The sequence below is a fragment of the Oryctolagus cuniculus genome, chromosome 17, assembly GCF_051225735.1.
Source record: "Oryctolagus cuniculus isolate XC-2025 breed Fujian yellow rabbit chromosome 17, ASM5122573v1, whole genome shotgun sequence".
NCBI lineage: Eukaryota > Metazoa > Chordata > Mammalia > Lagomorpha > Leporidae > Oryctolagus > Oryctolagus cuniculus.
This window is the reverse complement of record NC_142883.1, coordinates 19,634,684-19,658,064: the sequence shown is the minus strand read 5'-3', so window position 1 is coordinate 19,658,064 and position 23,381 is coordinate 19,634,684. Positions and strand designations below refer to the sequence as shown.

Genomic DNA, 23,381 nt, shown 5'->3' with positions numbered 1-23,381 from the left:
CAGCTCTCTGCTAAGGCCTGGGAAAGCACTAGCAGATTACCCACACGCTAGGGCCCCTGCACCCGCGTGGGAGACCCAGGAGAACCTCCTGCCTCCTGCCTTTGCATCCCACCAGAGAACCAGAGCATGCAAGACCTCTCTCTACCTCTCTCTCTGACACTGTCTTTCAAATAACTAAACTAAAATAGATTTTATTGGGAGAAAGTGGTATTTACAGGGGCAGGTAAAGCAAAAGGGGGTCACACAAGGGTGGGAGTGAGGGAGACTGAGGAGGACAAGGCAGACGAGGGAATAACAGGTAGAGAGATCCCTGCCCCAACCCGAACTCCAGGAGGGTCGGGGAGCAGCCAGGCCCCAGGAAGATGGGCTAGGAAAAGCCAGCGGGGCGCAGGGGGTCTGAGCCCTTGGGCTGGGGAGCTCAGGGCTTGTAAACACTGACCACTCTCAGCAGGAAATAGGGGTGGGAGAGGGCTCCCCGTACACTTCCTCACTGGGTTCAGGCCTCTCCAGGCTCATGGGCCCCTAAGTTCAAAGTCTCTTTAGCTGAGGGGAGAAGGGGCAGGAAGAGACAGAAAGAGCCCCCCCCTTCCCCTGCATTGGCTGTGGCAGGGGCAAGGGCGTTACATTCAGTCACAACGGGAGTCTCCCCCACACCTCTAAGCCACCGCACATAGGCCAGAGGGCAGTGGGAGCTGGGGGGCCGGCAGCAGCAAGACATTTTCCCCCCTGGCCCGTCACCCCCTTATTGCGTTAGAGACAACATTGTCTTCACAGACGCTAACACTGTGGAGACCAGGGAGCAGCAGGTGGAGGAGCCCTTCCACCCCGAAGGCAGCTTTGTCCCCCCAACACAAAATAAATAAATACATACATAAAAAGAAATATTGTGTGGGCCGGTGCCACGGCTCACTTGGCTAATCCTCCGCCTGTGGTGCTGGCACCTCGGGTTCTAGTCCAGGTTGGGGCGCCGGTTCTGTCCCGGCTGCTCCTCTTCCAGTCCAGCTCTCTGCTGTGGCCCGGGAAGGCAGTGGAGGATGGCCCAGGTCCTTGGGCCCTGCACCCGCATGGGAGACCAGGAGGAAGCACCTGGCTCCTGGCTTTGGATCGGAGCACAGCGCGCCGGCCGTGGCGGCCATTTGGGGAGTGAACCAACTGGAAAAGGAAGACCTTTCTCTCTCTCTCTCTCACTGTCTAATTCTGCCTGTCCCCCCCTCCAAAGAAATTTAAAAATATTGTCTTAATTTGGAGCTTTTTAACAGGTTCTTTCAAATGTAAATCAAGGAAATTGGCAGATGGAAAACATCACAAGTATAGAAATGTGTGCTTGATAAGAAAGGTTAAGAAGATAAAAGGTTTTTTTTGAATAAAGAAAGGACATGGTTTGTAAGAATGACTTCATCCTGATGGCTGGTTTACTCTTGACTGGAATGGAAATGATAGAACATTTCAAGTAAGTTGAAGAGGGTGTGATGAAGTCACAGAACGTTATAAAAAATAAATTTTTAATCCAAATCTATTCTATTTTTTTTGTTAACATAGAATTATAATCTGATAATCCTCTATTAAGGAAATAGAGGATTTTTGCAATACATATGTTAGGAAACTTTTTTTTAAAGATTTTATTTATTTATTTGACAGGTAGAGTTACAGACAGTGAGAGAGAGAGAAAGAGAGAGAGAGAGAGAGAGGGAGAAAGAGACAGAGGTATTCCATCTACTGGTTCACTCCTCAAATGGCCGCAATGGCCGGAGCTGCATCGATCCGAAGCCCAAGAGCCGGGAGCTTCTTCCCAGTCTCCAACGCTGGTGCAGGGGCCCAAGGACTTGGGCCATCTCCCACTGCTTTCCCAGGCCATAGCTGAGAGCTGGATTGGAAGCGGAGCAACCGGGACTCGAACCACCGCCCATTTGGAATGCTGGCATCACAGGTGGAGGATTAAGCTAGTGCGCCATGGCACCAGCCCCTAGCAAACAGTTTTTAATTGTCTCAGAAATCTGTTTAAAACTTGTAGCATCTCCTTTTGATCGTTTTAATTGGTGACTCTGTTCAGTGTTTTAGCAAGCTCCAGTAAGCTCGTCTCTGTCCCTAGTCCTGACTCTGTTAACACTGTTCCAAAGCATGGGATTCGATTCAATGCCCCAGCTCTTAAATTTAAGGTTTTATTTCTGAGTTTTGGAACAAAACAAAAAAAGTTTTTTGTGGTAACCAGGGGGAAGCGTGGACGACAACAAGTCAGCAGCGACAGGCGCCCAAGGGCAACACCACCACAGAGTCCGGAACATCTCTCTTTCCCAATGCTCGGCATAAGAGGTGGAGGTGGGGCCGACATTTGGTCAGCTTGAGCAGCCTTTGTCTACACCAGGGTGCCCGGGTTCCAGGCCCTGGGGTGCAGCAGCATGTGCCATCAAGGGGGGGCACGTGACATCAAAAAGCAGGCCATAGGGTTTTTGTCTTTAGCTGTTGAGAGTTAGTGTTGGGCTTTAGAAAACGCCCAAGTGTTAGGGCTTCTCCCTCACCTCCCATCTGCGCCACCATGGCTGGAGGTCCAGGCTCCTTGCTGTAACTTGACCAAACTAGCAAACCAGGAGGTTGAACCTCTCTTGCTGTGTGCTTCAGATAATCTTATTAAATAATTTCTGTTCCCCATATTGGTGCGTCTGGGTGCAATACCCGACTCAAGCTTCCTTCCCCCTTCCCTAAGCAGGTCACCTGTGGTGGCTGAAGTCCTTGGGCCCCTGTCGTCCTTGGGAAAGACCTGGATCACCTTCTCAGCTCCCACCACGCACATGGGAGGTCGGAAGAAGCTCCTGGCCCAGGCCTGGTCCTAGTGGCCATTTTGGGTGTGAACCGGGGAAACCAGGGAATGGAGGATATTTTTCGCTCGCTCTAAATTTCAGGTAACTATTAAATCTTGGGAGAAAAGAAAGGAAGTGAACTAGCCAAATTGGAAGCATCCCTCTCTGTCTCTGTCCACCCTCCGTGGTGTGTGTGTGGGGGGGGGGGGGGGAAGGGAGGGAGAAAGGAAAAGGAAAGAAAGAACACTTTGAACAACAGGGGAAATTGTTTTCACTCCAAATATCTTTCTTTTTCTTTCCATATTCTGATGTACAAAAGCAAACTCGTAGTTGCAAGACCATGACTAAAGTCTTGTTCAGGAAGGTAGGAAGCAAGGAAGGATTTAAAAGAAAGGGAACCACTGGGCTTGTGACTGATCACAGTACTCAAACTGCCAGGGCTTGCTGGTGAATCAAAGAGCTGGAAGGCAGCTACAGATGAACTCGTCTGAAAGGCAGAGTGACAGAGAGAGGGGGAGAAGACAGCCGCTTGCAGCACAGCAGTATGTGGACTGCTGTGGGTGCTGTATGGACATCCCATGTGGGTGCTGGTCTGAGTCCTGGCCGCTCCACTTCCGAGCCGGCTTGACCCCCTGGTGTTTTGCGAGCCCTCTAGCGTGTGCACATGGAGGATGGCGGGCTGAGGGGGAGCGGACTGACTCACGGGAGCCCAGAAAGAGCTGGAATGCAGGGTCATTACTCTTTGATGGGACATGCTCTTTTTATACGACAGAACTTGTGGTGGAATGAGAAGGCCGTGCCAAGATGGCGCTGGCGAGCGAGCGAGCGTCAGTTACTCAGGAATGGCTTCAGAGCCCACCTGGCAAAGGAGGCTGCCTGGCAACAGGCAGTGATTGGTTAGGGCATAACCCGGCCCTTGACCTGACTGGCTGCCCCAGCTATATATAAGCTGCTGTACCAACTGAAATCAACGAGTATGCAAGTTGCTCCCCTCTAGCCCACTTTCACCTGACTCCCAGTGTCTGTGTCCTGACTCCGTGCCTCTTGCCCCCACCGCGCTCCTCCTCTCGGAACGAATCCACAGCAACATCTGGCGCCAACATGGCTGAGAGACAGCGTGACGACTTGGCGAGGTTCCCCCCTTGATTTCGGCAAGTAGGCCCCTCAGCGTTTTGTTTGCTGTTCTGTTCTGTGAGGGTGAGCACAGAACCCCCTCCTACGCCCCTTTCCTTGTCCTTGTCCTCGGTCGAAGTGACCCCAGGTTAAGCACACACCCACCGCCCAGAAGCATAACGCCGCTTCTCGGCTCCTCCTTTTACTTTTGGTTCGCCGGGGGAATTCGCAGAAGGGACCGATCATCCCGGAATTCGGAACCAGGCCATCTTCCCTCACTCGAGAGAGGTGACGCTCCGGAGACACCGTGTGGGCACACGGCCTTGACCTAACGGAACCAGGAAGTCCCCCACTAAGCGCAGGACATACGTACGATCTGATACACCACTGTCTGTTCGCCTAAGGTAGGGAACCCCCTGCAGAATGCCATCAGCCGCTGAGGTGCTAGGAATTTGTTTTGTTATGGCGGCAGTGCTGTGGGTGTCTTTCCTTCGGCTAGAGTTGGCATGGCGCGCCGCTCTTAAGTGCTCAAACATGGGAAAGATACCCCCCTCTCTGAAACCCACACAAATTACCAAACATAATGAATCTGTGAGTGATAAGAGCCTGTCACTCCAGGGCGCTGCCTCACAGGCAACAGTTGACGACTTAGGGAGAGAGAGCGTCGACAGTGAAAATGACATGACAGCAGACAACGCAGCAATGCCTAGGCAGCCACCCCCCAAGCACCCGGGGGGATGAACTTAGACGACCTTGAGGCGATAACCCATGTGAGGTCATCCCATCTGCACCCAGTGAGGATCCCCACGTTTGTGGCAGTCCCCGGGCACCCCAGGCTCTCAGGGCAGCTGCTAGACCCCATCCCACCCACATGTTTGCCATTAATGTCAGAGTGGACACAAAATTCAGGCCCTGGATTCCAACGCCCGTAAAAAGGCTTCTGCTAACCAAGGGCTAAGGATATGTTTGTGTCTTTCCAGAGAATGCGGGACAGCCCATTTGGGTACCAGCCAGAAACATGAAGCCTGCAACTGACAGTCAGCCAGGACCAGCTGAACAAGACTGAGAGACCGCCTTGTTCACGGGTGCTCCTGCTACTGATGGTCAAGCTGCTGGCCTATCATCCTGCCCTGAGGAACTGCCCATAGCCACATCCGCTACTGCTTCATACCCCACTTAGCTCTGGTCAGCCACTCGAACAGCCAACAGCCTGCGTGCAGTCATGCCATTCCTGATTACCATTGTTCCTCACTCCTACCCCCATCTGAGCAAGCACTCCTGTGGTCTCCCGTTTTGAGGGCTGGTTAGTCAACGTCAGGTAAGATCCCCTGAGGGACAACCGAAGACAGGCACAAGCCACATGAGACCACATGGAAACGGGGTCAACAATGGTATGGCCAAGGATCATGCCTCCTGTTGCTCAAAAATAAATGAAAAGGGGGACGTGTTATGGAATGAGAAGGCCGTGCCAAGATGGCGCTGGCGAGCGAGCGAGCGTCAGTTACTCAGGAATGGCTTCAGAACCCACCTGGCAAAGGAGCCCGCCTGGCAACAGGCAGTGATTGGTTAAGGCATAAACCGCCCCTTGACCCGACTGGCTGCCTCGGCTATATAAGCTGCTGTACCAACTGAAATAAACTGGCCCAGCCCCGGTGGTTGTGCCTCCTGGGAGCGAAGCGGTGGATGGAGGCGCTCGCTCTCGCTCTCGCTGTCTCGCTCTCTCTGTTTCTCTTTAGTCTCGCTCTCGCCCCCTTCCCGTAATTCTCTCAAACGCACGGAAATCTTTAAAAGTAAAGTAAAAACGCCTTATTTCCGGAGGAAGAGTGGGCGGGTGTAAGGGCGGGGTCGGTCCCCCGGGCGGGGGCAGGGGTGGGGCTTCCTGAGCCCTCGACATCCCACTGGCCTTGGAGGCTCTGTGCCCGCGTCCGTCGGGTTTGCGGGTTGAGGCCTGAGCGACCCCACAGGTCCTAACGCACACGATCCGGTGTTCCTGTCCACGGGCGATGCAGGCGCTCAGGAGTCCGGTCGCAGAGCCGCGACCCCGGCCCCCACGGGGTAGCGGCGGATAGCGCTGGCCTCCTGGGCGCCCTCTCTGCCCACGCAGCCGCTCGGCACCCCCTGACCGCAGGGGAGCGAGGGTGGGGGTCCGGGTGGCCGGCCCACACAGGAGTCGCGGCAGAGCAGGGCAGGGCTGAGACGCGCCCACCGCCCCGCAGCCCTGTCAGGAGCCCGCGCCTCTCCGCGACCTCGGGAGGGCGCCGGCGGCTCCGGGGGCGGGGCGAGCACGGCGGGGGCGGAGCACGCAGATGAGCACTGCGGGGGGGGGGCGGGGCATGCAGATGAGGCCGGCCGCGGGCCGATACGGGGCGGGGAGAAGCCCGTCCCGAGCGCACGCGCGGATTCGCCCGCGTGGACGATGAGGGCGATAGGGCGGCGTGGCCTGCGGGGCGCGCGCGGGCCCGAGGAGCGGCGGGGGCGGGGCGGGGCGGGGCGGGAGTCACCGCGCGTGAAAGGTGCGCGGCGGGGGCGGGCGGCGGCGCGCGCGCAGGGGCCCGGCATCGCTTCTCGGCCTTTTGGCTAAGATCAAGTGTAGTATCTGTTCTTATCAGTTTAATATCTGATACGTCCTCTATCCGAGGACAATATATTAAATGGATTTTTGGAGCCGGGAGTTGGAATAGGAGCTTGCTCCGTCCACTCCGCGCATCGACCCGGTATTGCAGTACCTCCGGGCACGGTGCACCCCCTCGGGGGGGTACAAGGTCGTGCTAAGAACAGAATTGTCCTGTGTTTGGTAGTTCTGACTCAGGTTTTCATGGGAACACTTACAGGTGGCAGACAAGCTAAGGTGGGTAGACGATTCTTCCTCCTTTTTCCTTTGGCTCTGTGAGTCCATCTCGCTTCTAGGCTCGAGGTTCTGCTGTATAGTGAGGGTCCTGTAGGGAGACAGGCCCAAGGTCTCTAACGGGAAGTAGTCTTTTATTATTTGTTGACTCCGGGGGTGGTAAAGTAAAGCCCAGGTGAATTTTCATCCAAGTGCTTGCACCTCGAATAATGGAGGGGCATCATTTTCTTCTCTATGGTTTTAGCTGTTCCTTTTTCTTTTATTTATTTGAAGGCAGAGTTACAGAGAAAAGGATCTTCCCTCTGCTGGTTCACTCCCTAGATGGCCGCAACAACCTGAGCTGGGTCAATTCTGGGCCAGGAGCCAGAAGGAGCTTCTTCTGGGCCTCCCACGCGGGGCCCTAGGGGCCCAAGGACTTGGGCCGTCTTCCACTGTTTTCCCAGGCTATGGGAGAGAGCTGGATCGGAAGTGGAGCAGCTGGGACATGGCACCCGTATGGGATGTCGGCGCTGCAGGAAAGGTCATAGTGGAGGACGCTTTGGGGAGCATAGAGCACTAGGTGATTATGAATCCACGACCACCGATCGGAAATGTCCAGTTGCTGGGTGGTGCTGGATGGAGCAGGTTAAGCTGCCGACCACGATGCCGGCACCCATACAGGCCTGGGTTCTGGGGCTGCTCCACTTCCCTGCTAATGGCCTGGGAAAGCAGCAGAGGATGGCCCAGGTGCTTGGGCCCCTGCACCTATGTGGGAGACACGGATGAAGTGCCAGGCTCCTGGCCTCAGCCTGACCCAGCCCCAGCCATTGCAGCCACTTGGGGACCGACCCAGCGGATGAAAGAGTCCCCCCCCCCCCCCAGCCTGCTACTCTGCCTCTCAAATAAATACATCTTTTTAAAATAAAAGTGCGCTCGGTTCCACACCCCTGCTGCCAGGCCCTGGGATGTCCGGGGACTCAGAAAGAGGAAAGCGGGGGCACCGCGGGAGGACACCCGGAATGCCTGCACCAGGCGCTGGGCGCGCAGGGCAGCCCGGGTTTGCGTCCCAGCTCTGCTCCCCCTCCTAGCTCGCCACTGGCATGCACCCTGGAGGGAGACAGGTGATGGCTCCGAGGGCCGGGTGCCCGGCGCTCACATGGGAGATGGGGCTCGAGTTACCGCTCCCGGGGTCGACCCTGCCCGAATGAGCGGCACGGTACAGCCCGGCCGGCCAGTAGAGCGGGCCGGCGAGCCTCTGTCGGCAGCCACCCCAGACACCGCACAGCAGGCACGCGGGTGTCACCAAGGAGGCCTGGCTCTTGCAAGGTGTCCGGCGCATAACAAATCTTCCCAGGCAGACGAATCGATTAATTCACAGGCTCTTATTGGGGTTCCGCTCCCGGGCGAGGTTCGCCGGTCCCAACAGAGCAACAGAGCGGGGGGCCGGGGAAGTCGCGCGTCAGAGATTGGGAGAGCTCCTTTTATAGATTCAGGGCATGGGGGTTAAAGGTTGAGGCGGGTCTGATCCTCACTGGTTGACCTTTAGGCACCTGCGGGGACCTTGACAAGCACTCCCCCCCCCCCCCCGCAAGTACGGGTAGGAACTTTCCATTCCCGGAAGTATAGGCCCTCCCTCCATGCGGATCCCAAAGCTACCTAGCTCTGACTTTCCAATAAATAAATAAATCTTAAAAAAAAAAAAAAAATGGTCGGCCAGGATGCTATGGAAATGGTGTCCAGCGGCATCGAAAGCAGCAGACGGCCGCCGGTAGCTTTGGGATCCGCAAGGAGGGAAGGCCTATACTTCCGGGGATGGAGAGCCCCTACCCGCACTTCCCGGGAAGAAAAGTCCTTGTCAGGGTCCCCGCAGGTGCTTAAAGTGTTAGAGTCTGAAAAAGCCCACCGGCCGAGGAACGACTCCAAGAGACTTTTCTCTCATGCAACCAGCAAAGGGTTAAAGATTTATTGATTATCCAGCATGCTGGGGCTGCCTGATCACACAAAAGCAGAGCAGCCCCGACTAACCAAAGGTTAGGGTTTATAAAGGCAAAAACCGCAAAACCGGGAAGGGGGGAATACATGGTTGCTATGCACGGTTGCTATACACAGTTGCTAAAATCAAAAGAGAGTACATAAAATCAAAAGAGAGTATATGGTTACTGGGGTCAACATAACCTAAAACCTAAGTGAAATTAATATTTATCATAATCTTGACAATACCAGTTACAATATTACAATTAGCGATTAGGACTTGACATTAATGTAAGACACAGACAAATCACATCTTTATTATTAGCCCAGGTAACCCAGGTGCAACCTTTCTACTTTTAAGCTTGAGCAATCATGCTAGGGGGTTTTTGTGTGTTGCCAAGGGTGATGTAGTGCACTGTTATTGTCCGACTATTTGAGATCATAGTTTCAGACCAGAGTCTCACGGTGGGGGGGTGCTTTCTCAGAATGGAGTCTCAAGTGCTCCAAAATGGAGTCCCTAACTGTCTAGGTGCTACTTCACTCTGTCTTATTTTTACAGCTGTACCAGGAAGGTTTAAACCTGTAAGCTTAAGCTTAACTTTTTACACCCGCACATATACAATTTTAACTCTTCAAAAGGTCAACCAGTGAGGATCAGACCCGCCTCAACCTTTAACCCCCATGCCCTGAATCTATAAAGGGAGCCCTGCCAACCTCTGCCGCGCTCTGTTGGGATCGGGGAACCTCGCCCGGCAGCGGAATCCCAATAAAAGCTTGTGAATTAATTGATTCGCTGCCCTGGGAAGATTTGTTATGCACTGGACACCTTGCAGTCACCCGCCACCCGGCACAGTGTCGCCGCCCACAGCTCGCGAGGCCAGCCCGCTCGGCGCGGGGCCGAACGGGGGAAAGGCCCCGCCCGCCAAACTTCCGCCGGGTGGCCCCAACTCAAGAATCCCCCCCGGCCAGGTTGGTGGTCGGGCCGGCGCAGGGCGCAAGGGCGCCCCCTAGCGGCCCCGCAGACACGGCCGTGCGCGTGCACGTGAGCGGACGGCGCGGGCCCACCCCGCACGGGGCCGCGAGCTGCCAGGTGTGAAGCGGTGCGGGCCCCCACACCGGATCCCTGCTTCCTCGGGAGTCCGCAGGGGCCGGCACTCCCGGTCCGCTCGGTGCTCGGGATCCGTCAGTCCCGGCGGTGGGGGCGCCCGCGGTAGCCCAGCCTGCTCTGCGGGGGCGGGGCATGCAAATCAGCTGTGGCTGGTCAGCCCGGGAATGCCGGGAGAAGCGGGGCTGTGACTTTTCTCGTAGAAAAATAGGAAGAGTAGGAAGTGTGCCCAGGCGCCTAAGGAAGCCCAAGAAGACTGTCAGGGACGCGAAGGAAAAGGGGCACGCCGTGAGGGCTGGGGTGGTCGCCGCGAGCTGAAGGTGCGTGAGGGGAGGCCTGCTGGAGCGCGGGCGGCAGGGTCGGGTATCGCTTCTCGGCCTTTTGGCTAAGATCAAGTGTAGTATCTGTTCTTATCAGTTTAATATCTGATACGTCCTCTATCCGAGGACAATATATTAAATGGATTTTTGGAGCCGGGAGTTGGAATAGGAGCTTGCTCCGTCCACTCCGCGCATCGACCCGGTATTGCAGTACCTCCGGGCACGGTGCACCCTCCCTTTACTGTGGTGGCAAAAGACAGGTTGAGCTTGGGGTCCCGGTGTCTTTGGGAGCTCCCGTGTTTCTCCAGCACCGCTGGCTTTCTGCGGTTGCATGCTCTTACCGAGCCTCTTGGCAGCTGATGTGATTTCTGTAAGTCCTGCGCCATGTATCTCCCGGTCCCCAGCGGGTCTCGGGTCTCGGGCACTCACACCGTAGCAGCCCCGCCATACTATGCACTCTGTGCTACTTAACCCACGGCATCACACCCTCTACTCACGTAATCCTCTGTCCGCGCATCCCCCTCCAGTCCCTCCCCTCGTCTCAGCTTTTCCAGGTGGAATAAACAGAAGCTACCCACTCATCCGGGTGTGTTGCACCTTGCTCTGCTCTGTCTCTCCTCTCCATTCCCTCCTTTCAGTAGTCTTGCAATGCAATTAGCAGGCGTTTGGTACAGGTGCTTCCATGGCTTCTGCGGTTAAAAGGCTATTAGGTCGCCTGCATCCCCGCATGGGGCTGCCTGGGTTCCCGTCTCAGCTCTGCTGCAATTTCCAGGTTTCCTCTATGTGCACCCTGGGTGGCGGCAGGAGATGACTCGGGTTCCTGTCACTGGTTGTCCCTACCTTTCAGATAATTTTTTTTTTAAAAATTCAAATTCCTTTATTTTGAGAGAAAGAACCCTCTCTTTCCCCCTCACGTCCCACCCCTGGCCTCAGTGCCTTGTCCTCTGCAGCTGGAGAGGGTGAAGTCAGCATCTGAGAGCTCTATCCAGTTTGCCACTTGGGTGGCAGAGACCTCGTGACCTGGGCCAGCACCTGCTGCCTCCCAGGGCAAGCATACTTAACGGGAATTGAAGCGCAGCACTCCCACCCAGGGTGTGATATCCCAAGGTGAGTCTTAACCACCCCTTTGACTTTTTTTTTTTAATTTATTTATTTCAGGCAGAGGCACAGACAGGGAGAGGCAGGTCTTCCATCTGAGGGACTGGAACTGGCTCCCACATGGGATGCTGGCATTCAGCTCCGGCTGTGCTTTATCAATCCTGTACCCTCGCAGGCTCCTTGCCTGCTGTCACACACGGACTCATAGGAACACAGCTGTTGTTCTCCTGAACCATCTGCCAGTGTCTTGCCCACACACGGGCATCTGGATGTTTCCTAAGAAGCTACAAAGGCCTGCAAGTTTCCCTTTAGCACCAATCTATAATCTACCGTCTGGGTTTCCATCCTGTCAGTGATCCCAAAGAGATCCAGTCTGGGATTGTGTGCTGCACTGGGTTCTCAGTCTGTCTCCCTCAGGCTTTGCATGGATGTGTCCCTGAAGACTTCGGTGACAGCTCTCTGTAGGAGAGTTCTGGTTAGTTTCAGTCAGTTCTGGTTAATTTCACCTGAAAAGCCGAGAGGGGAGAGAGGGAAAGGGAATCCTCCATCCTGTCCACTCCTCAGATGCCCCCAACAGCCAGTGGGGCATGGATCATGCTTGGCCTGAGGTTCCCCTGCCCCAACCCCTACCTTGGCTTTGTCTGCTCCACCAGATGAGAGCCCGCAGCGCCCTCAGGCTGGGGCATCCTTGTCCTCCCCCACCCCACTGCCTGTCTGGCCTTTTTCCCGTGGCTGACCACTGCCCCAGCTGTCGCTCCCCCATTCGCGGAGGAACAACACTGGACCCTGTGCTGTTCTTTTGTCTGCTTGGCCCTTCCCGGGTTTGCTGCTGGTCCTTCCCGGGTTGGCTGCCGACCCCTCCACCTCCGTGGAGGGGCGGCCCCCCCTGCCACTTTCCCCGCTTCCATGGAGGAGCGGCACACCGCCGGCCAGCTCTCTCGGGGGCTGCTCAGATGTTCCTCAGATGTTCCTGGTGCATGTTGTCTCTTTCCTCCTTTATAGTCCTCTTCCACCAATCCCAACTCTGCTACCCACACGCCGAGTACGCTGCTCTCCTCCAATCAGGAGCAGGATCAGCTCCTGCAGCTTATCAGTCAAATTGGTGAGAGGCAGCTGCATAGAGGTTGTTTGCTCCCTCAGCGCCATATTGTGGGAGAGCAGATGCATAGAATAAGTCTTAATTCCAGTAACTTAGTCTAGTCTCAGTTGCTCCCCACACCAGCCATTTGGGGTCCAGCGTCGACCCACCCATCCGCATTCCCCCAAGCTGTGGCTCTCATCTCATTGAAAACTCCTAGTGCAGGTGAGTTTATATGAATGCAGAGACGGAGATGGATGGATGGATGTGTATCTGGGGTTTTAGTTTTTTAAACTTATTCACTTATTTGAAATGCAGAGTTAGAGAGAGAGATCTTCCATCTGCTGGTTCATTCCCCCAAATGGCCAGAGCCGTGCTCATCCAAAGCTTCTTCTGGGTCTCCCATGTGGGTGCAGGGGCCCAAGGGCTTAGGCCATCTTCCACTACTTTCTCAGGCCATAGCAGAGAGCTGGATCAGAAGAGGAGCAGCCAGGACTGGCCCCTAGCCAAGGTGGGACAGGACACGCTATTGAGCATGCGTGGTCACCTCAGTGAGCTAAGATGTGTCAGAGAGATGATACCGGGCCAAGGGGGCAGTTCTGGCATCACTTCTCAGACTTTTGGGTGAGATAAAAATATCTGATACGTTATAGGAGCCGGGAGTAGGAATAGGAGCTTGCTCCCTCCACTCCACACATCGACCCGGTATTGCAGTACCTCCGGGCATGGTGCACCCTCCCTTCAGGCTTTGGTTGTTTCGTATGCTAATTGATTGAATTTGTGCCATTTAGCCTGTTGTACTATGGGTTGAGTTGGTCTTGGCTCTCTGGTCAAGCAGCTGGCTGGAGTTCTTTGGATGGAGTCCCTGCACTCCATACACCTATTACAGCCCACTTGGTGGTCCTCCTGGGGTCTCGCTTGTACCCTAGTTTCCTGCCTCCCCACTCACTACTCCCCCCGTCCAACTCCGGAACAGTTCCGCTCACCTGCTGCCTGCACATCTGGCCCCTGCTTCCTCCCTTCCAGCCCTCCCTTGTCTCAGCTTTTCCAGATGAAATAAACGAGACGCAATCTGAGGCGCTGTCACAGGAAGCTGTCTCTGCAGTCTACAGGATCCCTACTCCACTTCCTCCTTTTTGTGGAGATCCTAGGTGCCAATGCAACCCCTGGGTCTCCTTGCAACCCAAATAGCAAAAAGCGGCACAGAGCATCTTGGAGATCAGGGAAGAAGTCCCACGAGGTTTCAGTTTCCAACAGTCACCTTCCCCCAGCTTGGCGAATTTCCTACTAACCAGATAAATTCCTATTCTCTCAAATGCCTCCCGCACCAACCTCTTGACAAGAAGAGGCTCTGTCAGTGCCCTGGCTCACTTGCATAATCCTCAGCCTGCGACGCTGGCACCCCGGGTTCTAGTACCGGTAGGGGTGCCAGGTACTAGTCACAGTTGGTCGGGAGGGCCAAAGAGGATGGGCCAAGTGCTTGGGTCCCCGCACCTACATGGGAGAAGGAGAGGAAGCACTTGGCTCCTGGCTTCGGATCAGCACAGAACCAGCCATAGCAGCCATTGGAGGAGTGAACCAACGGAAGTAAGATGCGGAAGGAAAGGTGCAACACACCCGGATGAGTGGGTAGCTTCTGTTTATTCCACCTGGAAAAGCTGAGACGAGGGGAGGGACTGGAGGGGGATGCGCGGACAGAGGATTACGTGAGTAGAGGGTGTGATGCCGTGGGTTAAGTAGCACAGAGTGCATAGTATGGCGGGGCTGCTACGGTGTGAGTGCCCGAGACCCGAGACCCGCTGGGGACCGGGAGATACATGGCGCAGGACTTACAGAAATCACATCAGCTGCCAAGAGGCTCGGTAAGAGCATGCAACCGCAGAAAGCCAGCGGTGCTGGAGAAACACGGGAGCTCCCAAAGACACCGGGACCCCAAGCTCAACCTGTCTTTTGCCACCACAGTAAAGGGAGGGTGCACCGTGCCCGGAGGTACTGCAATACCGGGTCGATGCGCGGAGTGGACGGAGCAAGCTCCTATTCCAACTCCCGGCTCCAAAAATCCATTTAATATATTGTCCTCGGATAGAGGACGTATCAGATATTAAACTGATAAGAACAGATACTACACTTGATCTTAGCCAAAAGGCCGAGAAGCGATACCCGACCCTGCCGCCCGCGCTCCAGCAGGCCTCCCCTCACGCACCTTCAGCTCGCGGCGACCACCCCAGCCCTCACGGCGTGCCCCTTTTCCTTCGCGTCCCTGACAGTCTTCTTGGGCTTCCTTAGGCGCCTGGGCACACTTCCTACTCTTCCTATTTTTCTACGAGAAAAGTCACAGCCCCGCTTCTCCCGGCATTCCCGGGCTGACCAGCCACAGCTGATTTGCATGCCCCGCCCCCGCAGAGCAGGCTGGGCTACCGCGGGCGCCCCCACCGCCGGGACTGACGGATCCCGAGCACCGAGCGGACCGGGAGTGCCGGCCCCTGCGGACTCCCGAGGAAGCAGGGATCCGGTGTGGGGGCCCGCACCGCTTCACACCTGGCAGCTCGCGGCCCCGTGCGGGGTGGGCCCGCGCCGTCCGCTCACGTGCACGCGCACGGCCGTGTCTGCGGGGCCGCTAGGGGGCGCCCTTGCGCCCTGCGCCGGCCCGACCACCAACCTGGCCGGGGGGGATTCTTGAGTTGGGGCCACCCGGCGGAAGTTTGGCGGGCGGGGCCTTTCCCCCGTTCGGCCCCGCGCCGAGCGGGCTGGCCTCGCGAGCTGTGGGCGGCGACACTGTGCCGGGTGGCGGGTGACTGCAAGGTGTCCAGTGCATAACAAATCTTCCCAGGGCAGCGAATCAATTAATTCACAAGCTTTTATTGGGATTCCGCTGCCGGGCGAGGTTCCCCGATCCCAACAGAGCGCGGCAGAGGTTGGCAGGGCTCCCTTTATAGATTCAGGGCATGGGGGTTAAAGGTTGAGGCGGGTCTGATCCTCACTGGTTGACCTTTTGAAGAGTTAAAATTGTATATGTGCGGGTGTAAAAAGTTAAGCTTAAGCTTACAGGTTTAAACCTTCCTGGTACAGCTGTAAAAATAAGACAGAGTGAAGTAGCACCTAGACAGTTAGGGACTCCATTTTGGAGCACTTGAGACTCCATTCTGAGAAAGCACCCCCCCACCGTGAGACTCTGGTCTGAAACTATGATCTCAAATAGTCGGACAATAACAGTGCACTACATCACCCTTGGCAACACACAAAAACCCCCTAGCATGATTGCTCAAGCTTAAAAGTAGAAAGGTTGCACCTGGGTTACCTGGGCTAATAATAAAGATGTGATTTGTCTGTGTCTTACATTAATGTCAAGTCCTAATCGCTAATTGTAATATTGTAACTGGTATTGTCAAGATTATGATAAATATTAATTTCACTTAGGTTTTAGGTTATGTTGACCCCAGTAACCATATACTCTCTTTTGATTTTATGTACTCTCTTTTGATTTTAGCAACTGTGTATAGCAACCGTGCATAGCAACCATGTATTCCCCCCTTCCCGGTTTTGCGGTTTTTGCCTTTATAAACCCTAACCTTTGGTTAGTCGGGGCTGCTCTGCTTTTGTGTGATCAGGCAGCCCCAGCATGCTGGATAATCAATAAATCTTTAACCCTTTGCTGGTTGCATGAGAGAAAAGTCTCTTGGAGTCGTTCCTCGGCCGGTGGGCTTTTTCAGACTCTAACACTTTAAGCACCTGCGGGGACCCTGACAAGGACTTTTCTTCCCGGGAAGTGCGGGTAGGGGCTCTCCATCCCCGGAAGTATAGGCCTTCCCTCCTTGCGGATCCCAAAGCTACCGGCGGCCGTCTGCTGCTTTCGATGCCGCTGGACACCATTTCCATAGCATCCTGGCCGACCATTTTTTTTTTTTTTTTAAGATTTATTTATTTATTGGAAAGTCAGAGCTAGGTAGCTTTGGGATCCGCATGGAGGGAGGGCCTATACTTCCGGGAATGGAAAGTTCCTACCCGTACTTGCGGGGGGGGGGGGGGAGTGCTTGTCAAGGTCCCCGCAGGTGCCTAAAGGTCAACCAGTGAGGATCAGACCCGCCTCAACCTTTAACCCCCATGCCCTGAATCTATAAAAGGAGCTCTCCCAATCTCTGACGCGCGACTTCCCCGGCCCCCCGCTCTGTTGCTCTGTTGGGACCGGCGAACCTCGCCCGGGAGCGGAACCCCAATAAGAGCCTGTGAATTAATCGATTCGTCTGCCTGGGAAGATTTGTTATGCGCCGGACACCTTGCAAGAGCCAGGCCTCCTTGGTGACACCCGCGTGCCTGCTGTGCGGTGTCTGGGGTGGCTGCCGACAGAGGCTCGCCGGCCCGCTCTACTGGCCGGCCGGGCTGTACCGTGCCGCTCATTCGGGCAGGGTCGACCCCGGGAGCGGTAACTCGAGCCCCATCTCCCATGTGAGCGCCGGGCACCCGGCCCTCGGAGCCATCACCTGTCTCCCTCCAGGGTGCATGCCAGTGGCGAGCTAGGAGGGGGAGCAGAGCTGGGACGCAAACCCGGGCTGCCCTGCGCGCCCAGCGCCTGGTGCAGGCATTCCGGGTGTCCTCCCGCGGTGCCCCCGCTTTCCTCTTTCTGAGTCCCCGGACATCCCAGGGCCTGGCAGCAGGGGTGTGGAACCGAGCGCACTTTTATTTTAAAAAGATGTATTTATTTGAGAGGCAGAGTAGCAGGCTGGGGGGGGGGGGGGACTCTTTCATCCGCTGGGTCGGTCCCCAAGTGGCTGCAATGGCTGGGGCTGGGTCAGGCTGAGGCCAGGAGCCTGGCACTTCATCCGTGTCTCCCACATAGGTGCAGGGGCCCAAGCACCTGGGCCATCCTCTGCTGCTTTCCCAGGCCATTAGCAGGGAAGTGGAGCAGCCCCAGAACCCAGGCCTGTATGGGTGCCGGCATCGTGGTCGGCAGCTTAACCTGCTCCATCCAGCACCACCCAGCAACTGGACATTTCCGATCGGTGGTCGTGGATTCATAATCACCTAGTGCTCTATGCTCCCCAAAGCGTCCTCCACTATGACCTTTCCTGCAGCGCCGACATCCCATACGGGTGCCATGTCCCAGCTGCTCCACTTCCGATCCAGCTCTCTCCCATAGCCTGGGAAAACAGTGGAAGACGGCCCAAGTCCTTGGGCCCCTAGGGCCCCGCGTGGGAGGCCCAGAAGAAGCTCCTTCTGGCTCCTGGCCCAGAATTGACCCAGCTCAGGTTGTTGCGGCCATCTAGGGAGTGAACCAGCAGAGGGAAGATCCTTTTCTCTGTAACTCTGCCTTCAAATAAATAAAAGAAAAAGGAACAGCTAAAACCATAGAGAAGAAAATGATGCCCCTCCATTATTCGAGGTGCAAGCACTTGGATGAAAATTCACCTGGGCTTTACTTTACCACCCCCGGAGTCAACAAATAATAAAAGACTACTTCCCGTTAGAGACCTTGGGCCTGTCTCCCTACAGGACCCTCACTATACAGCAGAACCTCGAGCCTAGAAGCGAGATGGACTCACAGAGCCAAAGGAAAAAGGAGGAAGAATCGTCTACCCACCTTAGCTTGTCTGCCACCTGTAAGTGTTCCCATGAAAACCTGAGTCAGAACTACCAAACACAGGACAATTCTGTTCTTAGCACGACCTTGTACCCCCCCGAGGGGGTGCACCGTGCCCGGAGGTACTGCAATACCGGGTCGATGCGCGGAGTGGACGGAGCAAGCTCCTATTCCAACTCCCGGCTCCAAAAATCCATTTAATATATTGTCCTCGGATAGAGGACGTATCAGATATTAAACTGATAAGAACAGATACTACACTTGATCTTAGCCAAAAGGCCGAGAAGCGATGCCGGGCCCCTGCGCGCGCGCCGCCGCCCGCCCCCGCCGCGCACCTTTCACGCGCGGTGACTCCCGCCCCGCCCCGCCCCGCCCCCGCCGCTCCTCGGGCCCGCGCGCGCCCCGCAGGCCACGCCGCCCTATCGCCCTCATCGTCCACGCGGGCGAATCCGCGCGTGCGCTCGGGACGGGCTTCTCCCCGCCCCGTATCGGCCCGCGGCCGGCCTCATCTGCATGCCCCGCCCCCCCCCCCGCAGTGCTCATCTGCGTGCTCCGCCCCCGCCGTGCTCGCCCCGCCCCCGGAGCCGCCGGCGCCCTCCCGAGGTCGCGGAGAGGCGCGGGCTCCTGACAGGGCTGCGGGGCGGTGGGCGCGTCTCAGCCCTGCCCTGCTCTGCCGCGACTCCTGTGTGGGCCGGCCACCCGGACCCCCACCCTCGCTCCCCTGCGGTCAGGGGGTGCCGAGCGGCTGCGTGGGCAGAGAGGGCGCCCAGGAGGCCAGCGCTATCCGCCGCTACCCCGTGGGGGCCGGGGTCGCGGCTCTGCGACCGGACTCCTGAGCGCCTGCATCGCCCGTGGACAGGAACACCGGATCGTGTGCGTTAGGACCTGTGGGGTCGCTCAGGCCTCAACCCGCAAACCCGACGGACGCGGGCACAGAGCCTCCAAGGCCAGTGGGATGTCGAGGGCTCAGGAAGCCCCACCCCTGCCCCCGCCCGGGGGACCGACCCCGCCCTTACACCCGCCCACTCTTCCTCCGGAAATAAGGCGTTTTTACTTTACTTTTAAAGATTTCCGTGCGTTTGAGAGAATTACGGGAAGGGGGCGAGAGCGAGACTAAAGAGAAACAGAGAGAGCGAGACAGCGAGAGCGAGAGCGAGCGCCTCCATCCACCGCTTCGCTCCCAGGAGGCACAACCACCGGGGCTGGGCCAGTTTATTTCAGTTGGTACAGCAGCTTATATAGCCGAGGCAGCCAGTCGGGTCAAGGGGCGGTTTATGCCTTAACCAATCACTGCCTGTTGCCAGGCGGGCTCCTTTGCCAGGTGGGTTCTGAAGCCATTCCTGAGTAACTGACGCTCGCTCGCTCGCCAGCGCCATCTTGGCACGGCCTTCTCATTCCATAACACGTCCCCCTTTTCATTTATTTTTGAGCAACAGGAGGCATGATCCTTGGCCATACCATTGTTGACCCCGTTTCCATGTGGTCTCATGTGGCTTGTGCCTGTCTTCGGTTGTCCCTCAGGGGATCTTACCTGACGTTGACTAACCAGCCCTCAAAACGGGAGACCACAGGAGTGCTTGCTCAGATGGGGGTAGGAGTGAGGAACAATGGTAATCAGGAATGGCATGACTGCACGCAGGCTGTTGGCTGTTCGAGTGGCTGACCAGAGCTAAGTGGGGTATGAAGCAGTAGCGGATGTGGCTATGGGCAGTTCCTCAGGGCAGGATGATAGGCCAGCAGCTTGACCATCAGTAGCAGGAGCACCCGTGAACAAGGCGGTCTCTCAGTCTTGTTCAGCTGGTCCTGGCTGACTGTCAGTTGCAGGCTTCATGTTTCTGGCTGGTACCCAAATGGGCTGTCCCGCATTCTCTGGAAAGACACAAACATATCCTTAGCCCTTGGTTAGCAGAAGCCTTTTTACGGGCGTTGGAATCCAGGGCCTGAATTTTGTGTCCACTCTGACATTAATGGCAAACATGTGGGTGGGATGGGGTCTAGCAGCTGCCCTGAGAGCCTGGGGTGCCCGGGGACTGCCACAAACGTGGGGATCCTCACTGGGTGCAGATGGGATGACCTCACATGGGTTATCGCCTCAAGGTCGTCTAAGTTCATCCCCCCGGGTGCTTGGGGGGTGGCTGCCTAGGCATTGCTGCGTTGTCTGCTGTCATGTCATTTTCACTGTCGACGCTCTCTCTCCCTAAGTCGTCAACTGTTGCCTGTGAGGCAGCGCCCTGGAGTGACAGGCTCTTATCACTCACAGATTCATTATGTTTGGTAATTTGTGTGGGTTTCAGAGAGGGGGGTATCTTTCCCATGTTTGAGCACTTAAGAGCGGCGCGCCATGCCAACTCTAGCCGAAGGAAAGACACCCACAGCACTGCCGCCATAACAAAACAAATTCCTAGCACCTCAGCGGCTGATGGCATTCTGCAGGGGGTTCCCTACCTTAGGCGAACAGACAGTGGTGTATCAGATCGTACGTATGTCCTGCGCTTAGTGGGGGACTTCCTGGTTCCGTTAGGTCAAGGCCGTGTGCCCACACGGTGTCTCCGGAGCGTCACCTCTCTCGAGTGAGGGAAGATGGCCTGGTTCCGAATTCCGGGATGATCGGTCCCTTCTGCGAATTCCCCCGGCGAACCAAAAGTAAAAGGAGGAGCCGAGAAGCGGCGTTATGCTTCTGGGCGGTGGGTGTGTGCTTAACCTGGGGTCACTTCGACCGAGGACAAGGACAAGGAAAGGGGCGTAGGAGGGGGTTCTGTGCTCACCCTCACAGAACAGAACAGCAAACAAAACGCTGAGGGGCCTACTTGCCGAAATCAAGGGGGGAACCTCGCCAAGTCGTCACGCTGTCTCTCAGCCATGTTGGCGCCAGATGTTGCTGTGGATTCGTTCCGAGAGGAGGAGCGCGGTGGGGGCAAGAGGCACGGAGTCAGGACACAGACACTGGGAGTCAGGTGAAAGTGGGCTAGAGGGGAGCAACTTGCATACTCGTTGATTTCAGTTGGTACAGCAGCTTATATATAGCTGGGGCAGCCAGTCAGGTCAAGGGCCGGGTTATGCCCTAACCAATCACTGCCTGTTGCCAGGCAGCCTCCTTTGCCAGGTGGGCTCTGAAGCCATTCCTGAGTAACTGACGCTCGCTCGCTCGCCAGCGCCATCTTGGCACGGCCTTCTCATTCCACCACAAGTTCTGTCGTATAAAAAGAGCATGTCCCATCAAAGAGTAATGACCCTGCATTCCAGCTCTTTCTGGGCTCCCGTGAGTCAGTCCGCTCCCCCTCAGCCCGCCATCCTCCATGTGCACACGCTAGAGGGCTCGCAAAACACCAGGGGGTCAAGCCGGCTCGGAAGTGGAGCGGCCAGGACTCAGACCAGCACCCACATGGGATGTCCATACAGCACCCACAGCAGTCCACATACTGCTGTGCTGCAAGCGGCTGTCTTCTCCCCCTCTCTCTGTCACTCTGCCTTTCAGACGAGTTCATCTGTAGCTGCCTTCCAGCTCTTTGATTCACCAGCAAGCCCTGGCAGTTTGAGTACTGTGATCAGTCACAAGCCCAGTGGTTCCCTTTCTTTTAAATCCTTCCTTGCTTCCTACCTTCCTGAACAAGACTTTAGTCATGGTCTTGCAACTACGAGTTTGCTTTTGTACATCAGAATATGGAAAGAAAAAGAAAGATATTTGGAGTGAAAACAATTTCCCCTGTTGTTCAAAGTGTTCTTTCTTTCCTTTTCCTTTCTCCCTCCCTTCCCCCACCCTCTCTCTCTCTCTCTCTCACTCTCTCTCTCTCTCTCTCTCTCTCTCACACACACACACACACCACATGGAGGGTGGACAGAGACAGAGAGGGATGCTTCCAATTTGGCTAGTTCACTTCCTTTCTTTTCTCCCAAGATTTAATAGTTACCTGAAATTTAGAGCGAGCGAAAAATATCCTCCATTCCCTGGTTTCCCCGGTTCACACCCAAAATGGCCACAAGGACCAGGCCTGGGCCAGGAGCTTCTTCTGACCTCCCATGTGTGTGGTGGGAGCTGAGAAGGTGATCCAGGTCTTTCCCAAGGACGACAGGGGCCCAAGGACTTCAGCCACCACAGGTGACCTGCTTAGGGAAGGGGGAAGGAAGCTTGAGTCGGGTATTGCACCCAGACGCACCAATATGGGGAACAGAAATTATTTAATAAGATTATCTGAAGCACACAGCAAGAGAGGTTCAACCTCCTGGTTTGCTAGTTTGGTCAAGTTACAGCAAGGAGCCTGGACCTCCAGCCATGGTGGCGCAGATGGGAGGTGAGGGAGAAGCCCTAACACTTGGGCGTTTTCTAAAGCCCAACACTAACTCTCAACAGCTAAAGACAAAAACCCTATGGCCTGCTTTTTGATGTCACGTGCCCCCCCTTGATGGCACATGCTGCTGCACCCCAGGGCCTGGAACCCGGGCACCCTGGTGTAGACAAAGGCTGCTCAAGCTGACCAAATGTCGGCCCCACCTCCACCTCTTATGCCGAGCATTGGGAAAGAGAGATGTTCCGGACTCTGTGGTGGTGTTACCCTTGGGTGCCTGTCGCTGCTGACTTGTTGTCGTCCACGCTTCCCCCTGGTTACCACAAAAAACTTTTTTTGTTTTGTTCCAAAACTCAGAAATAAAACCTTAAATTTAAGAGCTGGGGCATTGAATCGAATCCCATGCTTTGGAACAGTTTTAACAGAGTCAGGACTAGGGAGAGAGACGAGCTTACTGGAGCTTGCTAAAACACTGAACAGAGTCACCAATTAAAACGATCAAAAGGAGATGCTACAAGTTTTAAACAGATTTCTGAGACAATTAAAAACTGTTTGCTAGGGGCTGGTGCCATGGCGCACTAGCTTAATCCTCCACCTGTGATGCCAGCATTCCAAATGGGCGGTGGTTCGAGTCCCGGTTGCTCCTCTTCCAATCCAGCTCTCAGCTATGGCCTGGGAAAGCAGTGGGAGATGGCCCAAGTCCTTGGGCCCCTGCACCAGCGTTGGAGACTGGGAAGAAGCTCCTGGCTCTTGGGCTTCGGATCGATGCAGCTCCGGCCGTTGCGGCCATTTGAGGAGTGAACCAGTAGATGGAAGACCTCTGTCTCTTTCTCCCTCTCTCTCTCTCTCTCTCTTTCTCTCTCTCTCACTGTCTGTAACTCTACCCGTCAAATAAATAAATAAAATCTTAAAAAAAAAGTTTCCTAACATATGTATTGCAAAAATCCTCTATTTCCTTAATAGAGGATTATCAGATTATAATTCTATGTTAACAAAAAAATAGAATAGATTTGGATTAAAAATTTATTTGTTATAACGTTCTGTGACTTCATCACACCCTCTTCAACTTACTTGAAATGTTCTATCATTTCCATTCCAGTCAAGAGTAAACCAGCCATCAGGATGAAGTCATTCTTACAAACCATGTCCTTTCTTTATTCAAAAAAGCCTTTTATCTTCTTAACCTTTCTTATCAAGCGCACATTTCTATACTTGTGAT

At 55.5% G+C, this 23,381-nt stretch overlaps 2 long non-coding RNA genes, 4 other non-coding genes and 1 pseudogene across 6 annotated transcripts; 4 read left to right on the top strand and 3 right to left on the bottom strand.

The window, feature by feature from the left end:
- Nucleotides 1–4,140: 4,140 nt before the first annotated feature.
- Nucleotides 4,141–5,584, top strand: LOC127484488 (uncharacterized). The gene is made up of 2 exons (XR_007911530.3): nucleotides 4,141–4,312; nucleotides 4,889–5,584. It is a non-coding gene; the product is annotated as an uncharacterized LOC127484488 (long non-coding RNA).
- Nucleotides 5,585–6,465: 881 nt separating this feature from the next.
- Nucleotides 6,466–6,656, top strand: LOC138846359 (U2 spliceosomal RNA). Its single transcript, XR_011383841.1, has one exon. It is a non-coding gene; the product is annotated as a U2 spliceosomal RNA (small nuclear RNA).
- Nucleotides 6,657–10,173: 3,517 nt separating this feature from the next.
- On the top strand, nucleotides 10,174–10,364 carry LOC127484562 (U2 spliceosomal RNA). Its single transcript, XR_007911625.3, has one exon. It is a non-coding gene; the product is annotated as a U2 spliceosomal RNA (small nuclear RNA).
- A 2,544-nt stretch (nucleotides 10,365–12,908) lies between these two features.
- Nucleotides 12,909–13,043, top strand: LOC127484569 (U2 spliceosomal RNA; annotated as a pseudogene).
- A 1,228-nt stretch (nucleotides 13,044–14,271) lies between these two features.
- Nucleotides 14,272–14,462, bottom strand: LOC127484563 (U2 spliceosomal RNA). The gene has a single exon (XR_007911626.3). It is a non-coding gene; the product is annotated as a U2 spliceosomal RNA (small nuclear RNA).
- Nucleotides 14,463–17,979: 3,517 nt separating this feature from the next.
- Nucleotides 17,980–18,170, bottom strand: LOC127484558 (U2 spliceosomal RNA). Its single transcript, XR_007911620.1, has one exon. It is a non-coding gene; the product is annotated as a U2 spliceosomal RNA (small nuclear RNA).
- Nucleotides 18,171–18,759: 589 nt separating this feature from the next.
- Nucleotides 18,760–21,577, bottom strand: LOC138846071 (uncharacterized). Its single transcript, XR_011383453.2, has 2 exons — nucleotides 20,325–21,577; nucleotides 18,760–19,748 (listed from the first exon to the last, which is right to left on the bottom strand). It is a non-coding gene; the product is annotated as an uncharacterized LOC138846071 (long non-coding RNA).
- Nucleotides 21,578–23,381: the final 1,804 nt, after the last annotated feature.